Here is a 13399-nt window from a genome sequence, read left to right as displayed (position 1 = left end):
GGACACTGCGAGAGGGCTATACAAGCAATGATCACACGCACGGCACAGCGGACACACCAGGAACCGCGGTGTTGGCCGTCGAATGGCGTTAGCTGCGCAGCATTTGTGCACCGCCGCCGTCAGTGTCAGCCAGTTTGCCGTGGCATACGGAGCTCCATCGCAGTCTTTAACACTGGTAGCATGCCGCGACAGCGTGGACGTGAACCGTATGTGCAGTTGACGAACTTTGGGCGAGGGCGTATAGTGGGCATGCGGGAGGCCGGGTGGACGTACCGCCGAATTGCTCAACACGTGGGGCGTGAGGTCTCCACAGTACATCGATGTTGTCGCCAGTGGTCGGCGGAAGGTGCACGTACCCGTCGACCTGGGACCGGACCGCAGCGACGCACGGATGCACGCCAAGACCGTAGGATCCTACGCAGTGCCGTAGGGGACCGCACCGCCACTTCCCAGCAAATTAGGGACACTGTTGCTCCTGGGGTATCGGCGAGGACCATTCGCAACCGTCTCCATGAAGCTGGGCTACGGTCCCGCACACCGTTAGGCCGTCTTCCGCTCACGCCCCAACATCGTGCAGCCCGCCTCCAGTGGTGTCGCGACAGGCGTGAATGGAGGGACGAATGGAGACGTGTCGTCTTCAGCGATGAGAGTCGCTTCTGCCTTGGTGCCAATGATGGTCGTATGCGTGTTTGGCGCCGTGCAGGTGAGCGCCACAATCAGGACTGCATACGACCGAGGCACACAGGGCCAACACCCGGCATCATGGTGTGGGGAGCGATCTCCTACACTGGCCGTACACCACTGGTGATCGTCGAGGGGACACTGAATAGTGCACGGTACATCCAAACCGTCATCGAACCCATCGTTCTACCATTCCTAGACCGGCAAGGGAACTTGCTGTTCCAACAGGACAATGCACGTCCGCATGTATCCCGTGCCACCCAACGTGCTCTAGAAGGTGTAAGTCAACTACCCTGCCCAGCAAGATCTCCGGATCTGTCCCCCATTGAGCATGTTTGGGACTGGATGAAGCGTCGTCTCACGCGGTCTGCACGTCCAGCACGAACGCTGGTCCAACTGAGGCGCCAGGTGGAAATGGCATGGCAAGCCGTTCCACAGGACTACATCCAGCATCTCTACGATCGTCTCCATAGGAGATTAGCAGCCTGCATTGCTGCGAAAGGTGGATATACACTGTACTAGTGCCGACATTGTGCATGCTCTGTTGCCTGTGTCTATGTGCCTGTGGTTCTGTCAGTGTGATCATGTGATGTATCTGACCCCAGGAATGTGTCAATAAAGTTTCCTCTTCCTGGGACAATGAATTCACGGTGTTCTTATTTCAATTTCCAGGAGTGTATTTACTTAATATTTTCGTGATATGATATGGTACCAGCAAGATGGGTACCCTCTTTACTACTTGCTTGTGGCTAGGAAAGCACTCAGCTCATTAGTGGTCGTAGTTATGTCGTAAAGACATTATCATTGGAGTGTACATCGCTTGATTTGACGTTACTGGATTTGTTTTGTCTAGGGGAAACTCTAGGCACGTTCCGACAACCCAAGACGGTTTAAAACGTCTCGTTGTTCCATTATGTTTAATGATGTCAAAGGTGTCTCATCAGTCTGTGCACAAGGCTTCGCACCGTCGAATGTAAACGGGTGTGGCAGTAGAAGGTGGGCATTTCCAACACTTGATGGCATAGATGGAAGTATTCACGAGACCACAATTTTTTGATTTCCTGTTCGTTGGTGCTACTGGTGTAATTTTGAAATGTTAGTGTGTATCTTGACATTAAACTCATAGCGCGAAGTTATTTAACAATCGCTAGACGTGAGTTCCCAGTTTTACAAATCCATTCAGTTTTTAACATGCATCTCTCTTTCAAGGTGCCGACAAAAACAAGAGCATAATTGTTGAATCATCCTTAGGTGCCAAGTGCTTTGCCTTCCATTTGATGAGTCGATGCAGCCAACTTTTCTCCACCATTCCGCTTTTGTAAGTAGACTCTCTTAGCTGCGCCAAACTAAAGTACTCCGTCAACCTGACGCGACAATTCCGTATATGAAATGATTATTAAATCAAGACCCTAAGCTGTCGACAGGCGTTGATACACATCAACGGGGACAGTTGAAAATGTGTGCCCCGACCGGGACTCGAACCCGAGATCTCCTGCTTACATGGCAGACGCTCTATCCATCTGAGCCACCGAGGGCACAGAGGATAGTGCGACTGCAGGAATTTATCCTTTGCACGCTCCCCGTGAGACCCATATTCCCAACTTGTTGTCCACACACTACATTAGTAGTGTCCCTGTCCATTATACCCATTACTCGCGGCATATAATCTTACCGAGTCCCATAAGAGTTCGGGCAATGCGTGTGCATCCAGCACAGAAGAAGAAGATCAATGGCCGGTTAGCCCTAACTGTATGAACATGGTATCTGTTCTTTCGGTTCTTTCGGACATGCCCGGAAGAACAGATACCATCTTCATATAATTCCGAATATGTATACAAACTTCCATGCAAAACAGCAATGGCTGTCATGTTCAAAGCAGATAAATACTAAGTTCTAAATCTTGTGATTATTCCTAAACTGCTAATCGGGTTTTGATGAGTGAAAGGCCGTTGATTTAGTCTCTTTTAGATCTACGATACTAGCAGCAGAAATTACCACAGTTCCATTTGGAAAAACGAAGTTGATACCACTCTCTCTGTAACTGATACAGATATGAAAACAGGCCGTACGTCATTTAGTGAGGATGTTTCCCCAATTCGTTTGGGCGAAAACAGAATTACGATATCTTAAAGGGCTGAGGAAATATGAGAGGTGACCAGCATGCCTTGATACGCGCAGACTTGTCTACCCTGCTTTGACGCCAGTTAGATGGTGACATGCTTCACGCGACACAAACAGAGCGGCACCCGCGGTGATTATTGTGTGTCCTCTTCGTCAGGCTTTCCTGGTGGCCGTCTCTCAGGGTGCCACTTCTGTTCCCCCAGCGGCTGCTATAATCAGAGGCGACCATTGAGCGAGGCGGCGCGGCGTCGCGGGATATGAAATTAGTTCAGGCGCAGCGAGGTGTCGGGCGCATTAAGCGCACCCGGTGGCGCTGTCAGTAGCCATCCTGCGTGCCAGACCCTGGCGTAGTTAGCGCCCGCGCCGTGGCTTTCCTGTTGTCTCGACGGTGAGTGGAAGGCAACAGATGCGAAAGAATACGGTCTCTGCGTCACTACTAATACAGCAGGTAGCTGAGAAGAGAGTGCCTGCGCGGGGTGTGGGGAAACACTCCTTTCCCTCTCTCCCTTCCGTCTCTTGGCTGCTCTGTCAGTGGTCAGTGATAACAGGTCATCTGGATAATATTGCCCCACTATTAGAGTTAATTGCCAGTCCTGCTGTGTCATGATTCGGCCTTCCGTTCAGCTGTATATGCAAAGAAGGGCAGTACGTACTGACTCTGAAATGAATATTTTATTCATAGTAATAACTGTGTATTTAGGTAGTGAATTGCGTTTTTTTATCTTCATATTGAATAATTAGGATCACGTAACAACTTCAGTTTCTCTTCTTTTCTTTTCTGTTTCCTGGTTTTCCAGTGCACCATCGTCTTCTCCCCACGTTGTCTTTTCCTTCCCTCTGTCCGTGTCGTTCCGGATTTCTTACTTGTTCTGCCTTGAAAGCCTTAGTGTTTTGTTCTTAAAAAGGTTTCATTCTGTTAGTTCGCATTCTTCTATGTTGTTTCTGTTTAGTTCTTTTCTTATTTCTGTAACACACCCAGTTGTCGATTTCATTATCTAGAAATACAGAAATATTTGTTCCATTAGCTTGTTATCATTCTTTCGGTAGAGGTGTCCAAAGAAGATTAATCTTCGCTTTCCCATTAATTGCTATATTTTCGTAGATATCCTCTTTACTGCTCATCTTCCAGCCGCTTGTATTTTGTATTGCACCCTTTATTGTGTCTAATAATCCGTTTTTTAGAAACCTCTATTCAGTCCAGCTTATAGTTCATCGTTAAGCATTTACGTGCATGTAAACGTTCTGGTCTTATCACTTTGATATAATGACTTAGTTTTGTTTTCTCCGATATGCATTTCTTATTGTAGAACTGTTTGTCGAAGTTACGCTCTTCCCATTTTATTAAGACATATAGTTTCCTCAAGATATTTGCATTTACTAATTCCCTCTATTTTACCTATCTGTGAATGTATGTATCTTGGCGAATTTTTTATTTTTATTGTGCATTTATCTTTATCTTGAAATTCTGAAATATTTTTCCAAAACATTTAGTCGAATAACAGCATATAACAGTTTGCAAAATCTTCTGCAAAAGACATGCAGTTTACCTTAATTCCATTTGTTTTTCTTCCCAGATTTATTGGTTCAGTTTTCTGATTTTTAGCTCCAAATTCCAGGTCCTTAAAACTTTTTCTAAAACGCAGTTAAACAGTAAAGGTGATTATTCATATCCTTCTCTTACACCAGTTTTTGTTTCAAATGGCTCAGATATTTCTCCCATAAATTTAACTTTTAGGTATCCCGTTTGTTGGAGTTTCACGAATTATGTTTGTAATTTTGCTTTAACGCTAAACTATCCAATGATTCCATCTATCGTTTCTCTGTATACCGAATCAAATGCTTTCTTGAAATCAATAAGCGACATTGTTACAGGTGTGCTGGTTAACATTCTGTGACGAATTATTATTTTGAAGTTATAAATCTCTTCAGTGCAGGATTTTCCCTTTCGAAAACCGTCCTGATATTCTCCCAGTTGTTTCTCTAAACTCTTTAACTCTGTTGAGAAGGATGTTTGATAAAATTTTGTATGCCAGTGTGGCGTTGTGTCTTCTCCTTCTCGCTTACGAAGGGGTGTGTTGTCCTCTTATCCTTTCACACAAATTTTACTTTTGATGCGAGTGTTCTAACACGTTTTTTATTTTGAGCATCAGTGCCAGCAGTGTAACTTCTTGTGAAACATGCGTGCAGACATCAAAACCTCATTATAGGCGAGAAATATAAGGGGCGTTCAAAAAGAAATGAGCCGGTGGCATAATTACAGAAACCGGTACCTCTATGTTAGAAGCATTGACCCTGGCTGTTGAGAGACTTTGCCCACTATGTTGACATCGTTGCGTAAATGTCAATATTTTCAGATCGCCGCATACTGTTCTATTCACTATGCACACCGCGTTGGCGTGCGTGCGTTCTTTTCGGCAGCCGACAGTTGTAGAGACTGGTTCTGGTTTTGGGTCGAGTCGGCGAGGTTTTCAGTCTAGCCTAAATCTAGTCGATTATTATGGTCAAAAATACTAACAAGTTTAAAATTATAGCTTTAATGAAAATAAAACGTTCTCTTAAAGCTATGGCATGGTTCACTAAGCAAACACGTTCGTATCTTTGCGGTGGAACGGGCGCCTAGACTGGGACGACTGGGAATGCGACGAGGTCACAGGTCAGTGGCTTAGGCACAGCTAATTGTGATTCGTGGTTTGAGAATGACCAAACAGGCTGAAACTGGTTAGCCGTGAATGTAAAGATAGTGAAGAAGTTTTACTGACAAAATATGTGCTTGTGCCACATTTCGTGAGATACTCACTGGAATGAGGTTGTAATGACCTGAAAACGATTGCCTGGTCAGTCAAAACCAGACATCCATGTATAAATTTGCGATCAAGATAAAATAAATTTTAGATTACACCATAAACGTGACCATGTCAAGACTCATAATAATTAAGAGTATTTGCAGCAGATGTGGTTTCCTCACCAGACTGAGCAGTTGCGAAAAATGAATAAACTTTTAACGTTGAAAGCGTAGAAAACAGAGTTCCCATACCTGTTGATGCAGTACCTATACGAGAGACTAAACTGACAAGTCTGTGCGAAAACCTAAATAAGGAAAAAAAGAAAGCTGCTGAGAAATTTGGGGTTTGAAATGCGAAAGAAGCAAGCGGTGCCATGTGCAAGGCAAGCCAGTTGTGAAGCCAAGTGCTCGTAAAATAAGAGGGCAGGTATTGAGGAACGCCTCGTTAAGGAAAGCACTTATGACGAGCTGCAGTTCTACAAGTTACTCCAAAAGGCGGGTGAGGGATCATTCATTGGATTTTCTCAATTATTAGTGAAGAAATTGATCTTAGAGCCAACTGAATCGGATTAGGAGTTCCGATTTTAAGAAGAAGTTGATCTGCAAAGATACATCCCACATCAGTTCCAGCTTTTCATCACAATGAAGTCGGTGTTGAATAAAAAATAAATAAAGAAAGCTAGGAACAACAGTTGTGAACGTATCAGTTACCTTCTGTATTTCTGTGTGTGTGTGTGTGTGTGTGTGTGTGTGTGTGTGTGTGTGTGCGCGCGCGCGTACGCGCGTGTGCGTGTGCGCGCGTACTTGCCACCTGTGTTCTACTTGGGGAAGCGAAGGGTTCTCCAGTGGAAACTACTGTACACTCGTATCATACTGTTAACCATGTCGATACCACTCTAAATCACTTACTCCAACAAAGGTGGAAACTCCGCATATTGCGATACATTAGCAAGGAATTACTTGATCGTAACAGCTTAACAGCTTATTTGCTACGAGGATATGGGCTCTGGTGAACACTGTGTTGCATGAGGGAAACAATAATGGCTTACCATATACGCGGTATTTACAGTGCCTTCCTCTTAAGGTGTAACAGATCATCCGTAAGAAATTTTCAGTCTATATTTCAGTAGTTGACGTAAGTTATAGAGAGATCACTTCGTTCTTGTTGTCGTTAGCGATATTATTATTAAAAACACTTAAGCTAGGTTTCTAAATCTGTAACCCAATATTGCATTCGTCTGTTAAGGTCGACAGACAACAGAAATACATGGAATAATGTTATCAAAGATCTCTCATAGTTTTTTTCTGCTCCTCTTTGTTTTATTTTCCTCTGCGTTTTTATCCCGTCTGTATCACTGAAGTCTGGACGTGCACATGTTCGACGACTGTATTTAACTCAGAGCGAAACGAGTCCAACAGTGTGTTTTGTTTTAGTTGTTAGAAGCTCTTTTTCGTCGGTGGTGAATATTAAGTGTGATTGTGTTTTTTTTAAAAAAACACTTGTTTACGACACTTAAGAACGCTGTGATGCTGTGAGATGGTGCTCCTTATACATATTCCCTTTCGGCTGAATTATAGAATGTTTTCCTCCAGAGATTCTTGTCTAGTGAGCGTATTTCAGATTTACAGATGACAGTCAAAATAAGCTGAAAAGACAATTGTTCCCGACTAGTGTTATTGAAACGTATTAATTCGCGTGTTTTGTTGTTTTGCTTCTTCGAGCTAAGCGGCAAAGCGAAGTTTGTATCAGAATAAACAGCTCAGTGTGCAACAGTCCAGTGGCATGTATCTTTCTTATGGATCCCTTCGCGCCGGCCGCAGTGACCGAGCGATTCTAGGCGCTTCAGTCTGGAACCGCGCGACCGCTACGGTGTCAGGTTGGAATCCTACCTCGGGCATGGATGTGTGTGATGTCCTTAGGTTAGTTAGGTTTAAGTAGTTCTAAGTTCTAGGGGACTGATGTCCTCAGATATTAAGTCCCATAGTGCTCAGAACCATTTTTTTATCCGTTCGCGGTCCTAGCAGCTCTTCGAAGGGCGTGTACGGCCTGTGGGGATTTGCGTCGATCGACAGCTACGTGTACTCCTACTTATTCTTCTAGCAACGGGCGAATGTTTCAGTATGAATGTCGATTATTTTAGCATTTTAAGGTTTTTTTCATATAACACGGCGAAACGTTCGTAAGCATTTAAATGAAATTTTGCGTTTATCGAGCGAGGAATAAGGCAGCTGGCTCCCTGTGATGTGAGCTGTATTTTATAAAACAGTGTTGAAGCCAACCAGAGAGCGATGTGGCGCAGTGGTTACGATATTGCTCTTGTATCCAGGTAGAGCAGGGTTCAGATCGCTGCTCTGCTAACCAGAGTTTTAATTTCTGCGGGTTTACTTACGGGTAAACACTTCGGGTAACCTAGGAAAGATTCTTACAAATGTGCCACGCCCTATTTCTGTGTTCCATACTCGTGTAATCGAAGTTTCTCTTCGTCGGCGAGACATGAAACTGGCGCCTGATTGTTTTTTATTTTTTGCAACTTCCGCTTTTCAGTTGAACCACTTTTCGAATAGCCAGCTTGCTTTGTACTTGGGGGATATCTTCACTCCGTATTTACCTGGACATTAACGATGTGGTAAGCTCCAACTGTTTGTATTAAATGAAGTGATACACAAAGGTCTCGGAAAATGGAAGCATCGTCTACAGGGCACACAGCAATCAATAGAAATTTAAGTACAAATAAACTGTCGGAGGTGTTGTAATTTTTTTTTATTGCTGTTTTAACGCTACAAACGAGGGCTTGTCCAGACGCTCGTTGAACTCGTAGTAACACATTACAGGTTTAAAGCTCCGCTCAGCACCATCATCAATCCAGAACACCATTTTGCTCTCATATTGTTGCTGAGTAGAGTTATGAACTTTTACGTGTTGCCACCGAAAGGGCAATGAGTGTTTGAAGACACTTCCGTTACTGCGAGACGTGGTCATAAAATTTTAATTATCATCTCTTACGCACAAACCGCTACTTGCTTTATTACTAGTTTCACTCTACGACGGGTAGTCGTGTAGTTTCAGTTATCACCCCGAAGAAAGTTACGTAATTAATTTTTTGTTTATTCACAGGTGCTTGACTGTTGCCCTGGTGCACATTGAAATCCCCGTACGGCAGTACCGCAGCACGCTGCAAGAGTAGGGTTTCCCAACCAGAAGAGAATAAGTGCTTCGCCAGAAACTGTTAACATATGGCGGCTGTTTCTCGACAGTTTGACAATACTAATGATTTTAATTGTTATATCTGTTATTAGTTTTGATTAAAATTGGACTAATCACTGAATAAAAGAAGTTTCTCTCAACTTTAGAAAAAATTATCAATCTTCAGAACAAATAAGGTTTTTCCTTAAAGTACCAGGATTCTCAAAGTGTTCCGTCACAGCAAAAGTATGGGACCCTCTTTGCCAGAGGAAGGGAAAGAAAATGGCGCAGAATGTTTCCACGTTATCAGTGGGCTGCACCATTTTCTTTTGGTTGCTCTAGCAGCTTGCTGCGATAATGTGGTACGGGGATTTCAGTATGAACCAGACACGTACCTCTGCTACTCTTTTATCGGGGTGGTAATTAGATCTATACGACCAACTGTCGTAAAGTGAAACTAATAATAAAGCAAGTACCGGTTTATGTCTTTCTTGACGGGGGTTCTAGTTTCCGGCAGCTTTTCGCTTATGGAGTGCGCTCTTCAGGTTAACGTTCGTCCCGTTTTACTTTGACACCGAATTTCGCGTACGTGAAGCTGCTTTCTCGTGTCATTATCCCGAGGCCAGTAAGACGGCTTGTAGTTTGTAGCCAGTGCAACATTCAGAAAGGTGGCGGCCGGCTGGTGTGGCGCCGGCCCGCTGTTCTGTGCTAATGGCGGTTGTCGCCGCGATAAACACGCGCTTCGCGGACGTCAGTGCTGTATAATTCAAGGTCCCGCAGGCACACGGCGCTGTCTGGCATGACGCCACGCTCAGCGTAACCCGCGAGCAGGGGCGAGCCGGCTGGCGGACGCACCAACACTCGCGCCTGCTGCTCCTCATGACACTCGGGGAACAGCAGTCTCCATACCGGAAGCTGGCAGGACAGTCGAAACACTCCAGCGTGACGTCACACACACACACACACACACACACGTACATACATACGCACATGTCATTTTAGGTAACTCATTGATCCATTTCTGTTTTCCATTCCCCGAGTAGTCTTTCATGGCAGCGAACAGGGAGAAGATCTGCTGCTTATCGGACATAGGCCTCGGTGGCTTGTCTACCCGAAGCTACCACTCCGCTGGAACTGCCCGCCGTAGCTGCCAACAGTGGTGATTGCCAGTTGACTACTGTTTTCAGACAAAGTAACGGAGGTATTGCCGCTGGAACTGTTAGGCAGGCAACGGTCGCGATGTCATCCATTCAACCTCTGACTCGACTCAATCACTCAAATAGCAGAAAAAATGTGGGGCACATGCAGAAGGTAATACACTACTGCCCATTAAAATTGCTGCACCACGAAGATGGACGTGCTACAGAAGCGAAATTTAACCGACAGGAAGAAGATGCTGTCATATGCAAATGATTAGCTTTTCAGAGCATTCACACAAGGTTGGCGCCGGTGGCGACACCTACATCGCGCTGACATGAGGAAAGTTTCCAACCGATTTCTCATATACAAACAGCAGTTGACAGGCGTTGCCTGGTGAAACGTTGTTGTGATGCCTCGTGTAAGGAGGAGAAATGCGTACCATCACGTTTCCGACTTTGATAAAGGTCGGATTTTGGCGTATCGCGATTGCGGTTGCGGTTTATCGTATCGCGACATTGCTGCTCGCGTTGGTCGAGATCCAATGACTGTTAGCATAATATGGAATCGGTGGGTTCAGGAGGGTAATACGGAACGCCGTGCTGGATCCCAACGGCCTCGTATCACTAGCATTCGAGATGACAGCCATCTTATCCGCATGGCTGTAACGGATCGTGCAACCACGTCTCGATCCCTGACTCAACAGATGGGGACGTTAGCAATACAACAACCATCTGCACGAACAGTTCGACGACGTTTGCAGCAGCATGGACTATCAGCTCGGAGACCATGGCTGCGGTTATCCTTGACGCTGCATCACAGACAGGAGCGCCTGCGATGGTGTACTCAACGACGAACCTGGGTGCACGAATAGCAAAACGTCATTTTTTCTCATGAATCCGGGTTCTGTTTACAGCACCATGATGGTCGCATCCGTGTTTGCCGACATCGCGGTGAACGCATATTAGAAGCGTGTATTCATCATCGCCATACTGGCGTATCACCCGGCGTGATCGTATGGGGTGCCATTGGTTACACATCTCGGTCACCTCTTGTTCACATTGACGGCACTGTGAACAGTGGACGTTACATTTCAGATGTGTTACCACTCGTTGCTCTACCCTTCATTCGATCCCTACGAAACCCTACATTTCAGCAGGATAATTCACAACCGCATGTTGCAGGTCCTGTACGGGCCTTTATGGATACAGAAAATGTTCGACTGCTGCCCTGGCCAGCACATTCTCCAGATCTCTCACCAATTGAAAACGTCTGGTCAATGGTAGCCAAGCAACTGGCTCGTCACAATACGCCAGTCACTACTCTTGATGAAGTGTGGTATCGTGTTGAAGCTGCATGGGCAGCTGTACCTGTACACGCCATCCAAGCTCTGTTTGACTCAATGCCCAGGCGCATCAAGGCCGTTATTACGGCCAGAGGTAGTTGTTCTGGTAACTGATTTCTCAGGATCTATGCACCCAAATGGCGTAAAAATGTAATGACATGTCAGTTCTAGTATAATATATGTGTCCAATGAATACCCGTTTATCATCTGCATTTCTTCCTGGTGTAGCAATTTTAATGTCCAGTAGTGTAGTAAGGAGATGAACTATTGATACATCAATTACATATTGCTTCTGCCCCCTCCCCTCTCGTTTTTCGTAATAAATCGTAAAAGTATTGTCATAGCTATTAAAAATTCATTAGCACTGTTTTTCAGGAGTATCTGTATGGCTTAGGAAAGCGGATGGGACGAGGGGAAATTTTTTTTTTTACTTTTTAGTCCGCTTTAAAAACATACTATATTAAAAATATTATTTAATTAATTATTTACTACTGTGATATTCAGTTAACAGGATTCTGCGTATATGAGTAGCTGCTTTGAGTAAGAATTAGGACCACTCTGAATACTGATACATTTCTTGATCGTAATGATTCCTTTGTAGGTTCCCAGAAACAATTGTTGAATGTATCTTTTACTTCAGTTCCGCTGAGACCCGATTTTTGGGTGGAGGGGGAGGGGGGAGGGTAAATTGACTTCTGCGCCAAATTCGTAAAAAGTGTAATACGAAACCGAGCGATGTCGTCGCCGCGGTGAGCAGTTTATATTAGGCACGCAGGCAGTAGTGGTCGGCAGATCACTTCCAATCGCCCCAATACGTAGTCGCAGCGAAATAGTGCTGTAAACAACACGCGCTTCTGATAGGCAAAGCAGGTGAGAAAAGCATCTGCGACAACAGTATTTCAGTCCTGTCTAGCTACGCGGCTGTATTGTTATTTTAAGATATGTAATAGTTGTTAGCTGATACGTTCATGTCATGGGAGACAACTGATTACAAGCCACCGGGGCGGTAAACAGACTCGTTCCACGAAGCCTCCCAACTTGCGATGTAGTCCTACAATCCAAGATCAGTGAGGATTTTAGGCAGTTGGAAGTAACCGCGAGTGCTCTTCTGCGTTACATCTGCAACATCCATCTATTTGACCATGTAGATGCTTCATGTGCCCAATTCGGTTGTTTGCGACCAGACAAAATACGTGGCTACTACACGTTATATCTACTTCGTCGGCTTTTCTAAGTGCGCGTGCACCCCAGTACCTCGCATCAGAGATTAAGTAGCTGTCATCTCATGACAGTAGAAACACAAGATCTTACATATCTAGTTCCCGAGCAGTGCTCATCCATAAAACAAAGACCTTCGCACACTCCTCCGTTGATGTCCCTCGCCTCTGGGACAATCTGCCCTGTTACAAGACGTTTTGCGCAAAATTCTTTGCCATATTGATTTTTAGGAGGAGCTGAGGCACTTCCTCGTGTCATCTCCGTTACGTTTCTCCAAAAATTAACTTACATGGTCAGTTTTCCCTCTGCGACTGCTAGACGACGGAGCCGACGTCTTGCTGCAGCAATGACGTCCCCATCACTCATGTACTACTTCCCAAGTAGCGCCCCCTTTTTTGAGCTAAACACATGGAAGTCGGAAGGTGCGAGATCCGGGCTGTAGGATGGATGAAGATGAACATTCTAAAGAAGTTTTGTGAGCTCCTCTTGGGTGCGCAACCTTGTGTGGGAGCTTGTGATGTAACGCAGAAGGAGATGTTCGTTTTAGTTTCCATGGCGACGAAAAACCGTCGTACATTATGCGTTAGATGAGTATGTGCCAAGCAAGATCGTAAGAGATGGAAAAGAGCCACCGTGGTACAACAACCGAGTTAGAAAACTGCTGCGGAAGCAAAGGGAACTTCACAGCAAACATAAACATAGCCAAAGCCTTGCAGACAAACAAAAATTACGCGAAGCGAAATGTAGTGTGAGGAGGGCTATGCGAGAGGCGTTCAATGAATTCGAAAGTAAAGTTCTATGTACTGACTTGGCAGAAAATCCTAAGAAATTTTGGTCTTATGTCAAAGCGGTAGGTGGAGCAAAACAAAATGTCCAGACACTCTGTGACCAAAATGGTACTGAAACAGAGGATGACAGACTAAAGGCCGAA

General features: G+C 45.0%; 1 protein-coding gene and 1 non-coding gene across 2 annotated transcripts in view; one reads left to right on the top strand and one right to left on the bottom strand.

The window, feature by feature from the left end:
• Window positions 1-13399, top strand: part of LOC126158234 (uncharacterized) — a 679797-nt gene that overhangs the window by 265389 nt on the left and 401009 nt on the right. The gene's annotated exons all lie outside the window — the stretch shown is intronic.
• Window positions 2143-2217, bottom strand: Trnat-ugu (transfer RNA threonine (anticodon UGU)). The gene has a single exon. It is a non-coding gene; the product is annotated as a tRNA-Thr (tRNA).

Source organism: Schistocerca cancellata, chromosome 2, assembly GCF_023864275.1.
Source record: "Schistocerca cancellata isolate TAMUIC-IGC-003103 chromosome 2, iqSchCanc2.1, whole genome shotgun sequence".
In the NCBI taxonomy this organism is placed as follows: Eukaryota; Metazoa; Arthropoda; class Insecta; order Orthoptera; family Acrididae; genus Schistocerca; species Schistocerca cancellata.
Note: the sequence above shows the minus strand (reverse complement) of the source record. Positions and strands in the feature narration are given on the sequence as shown.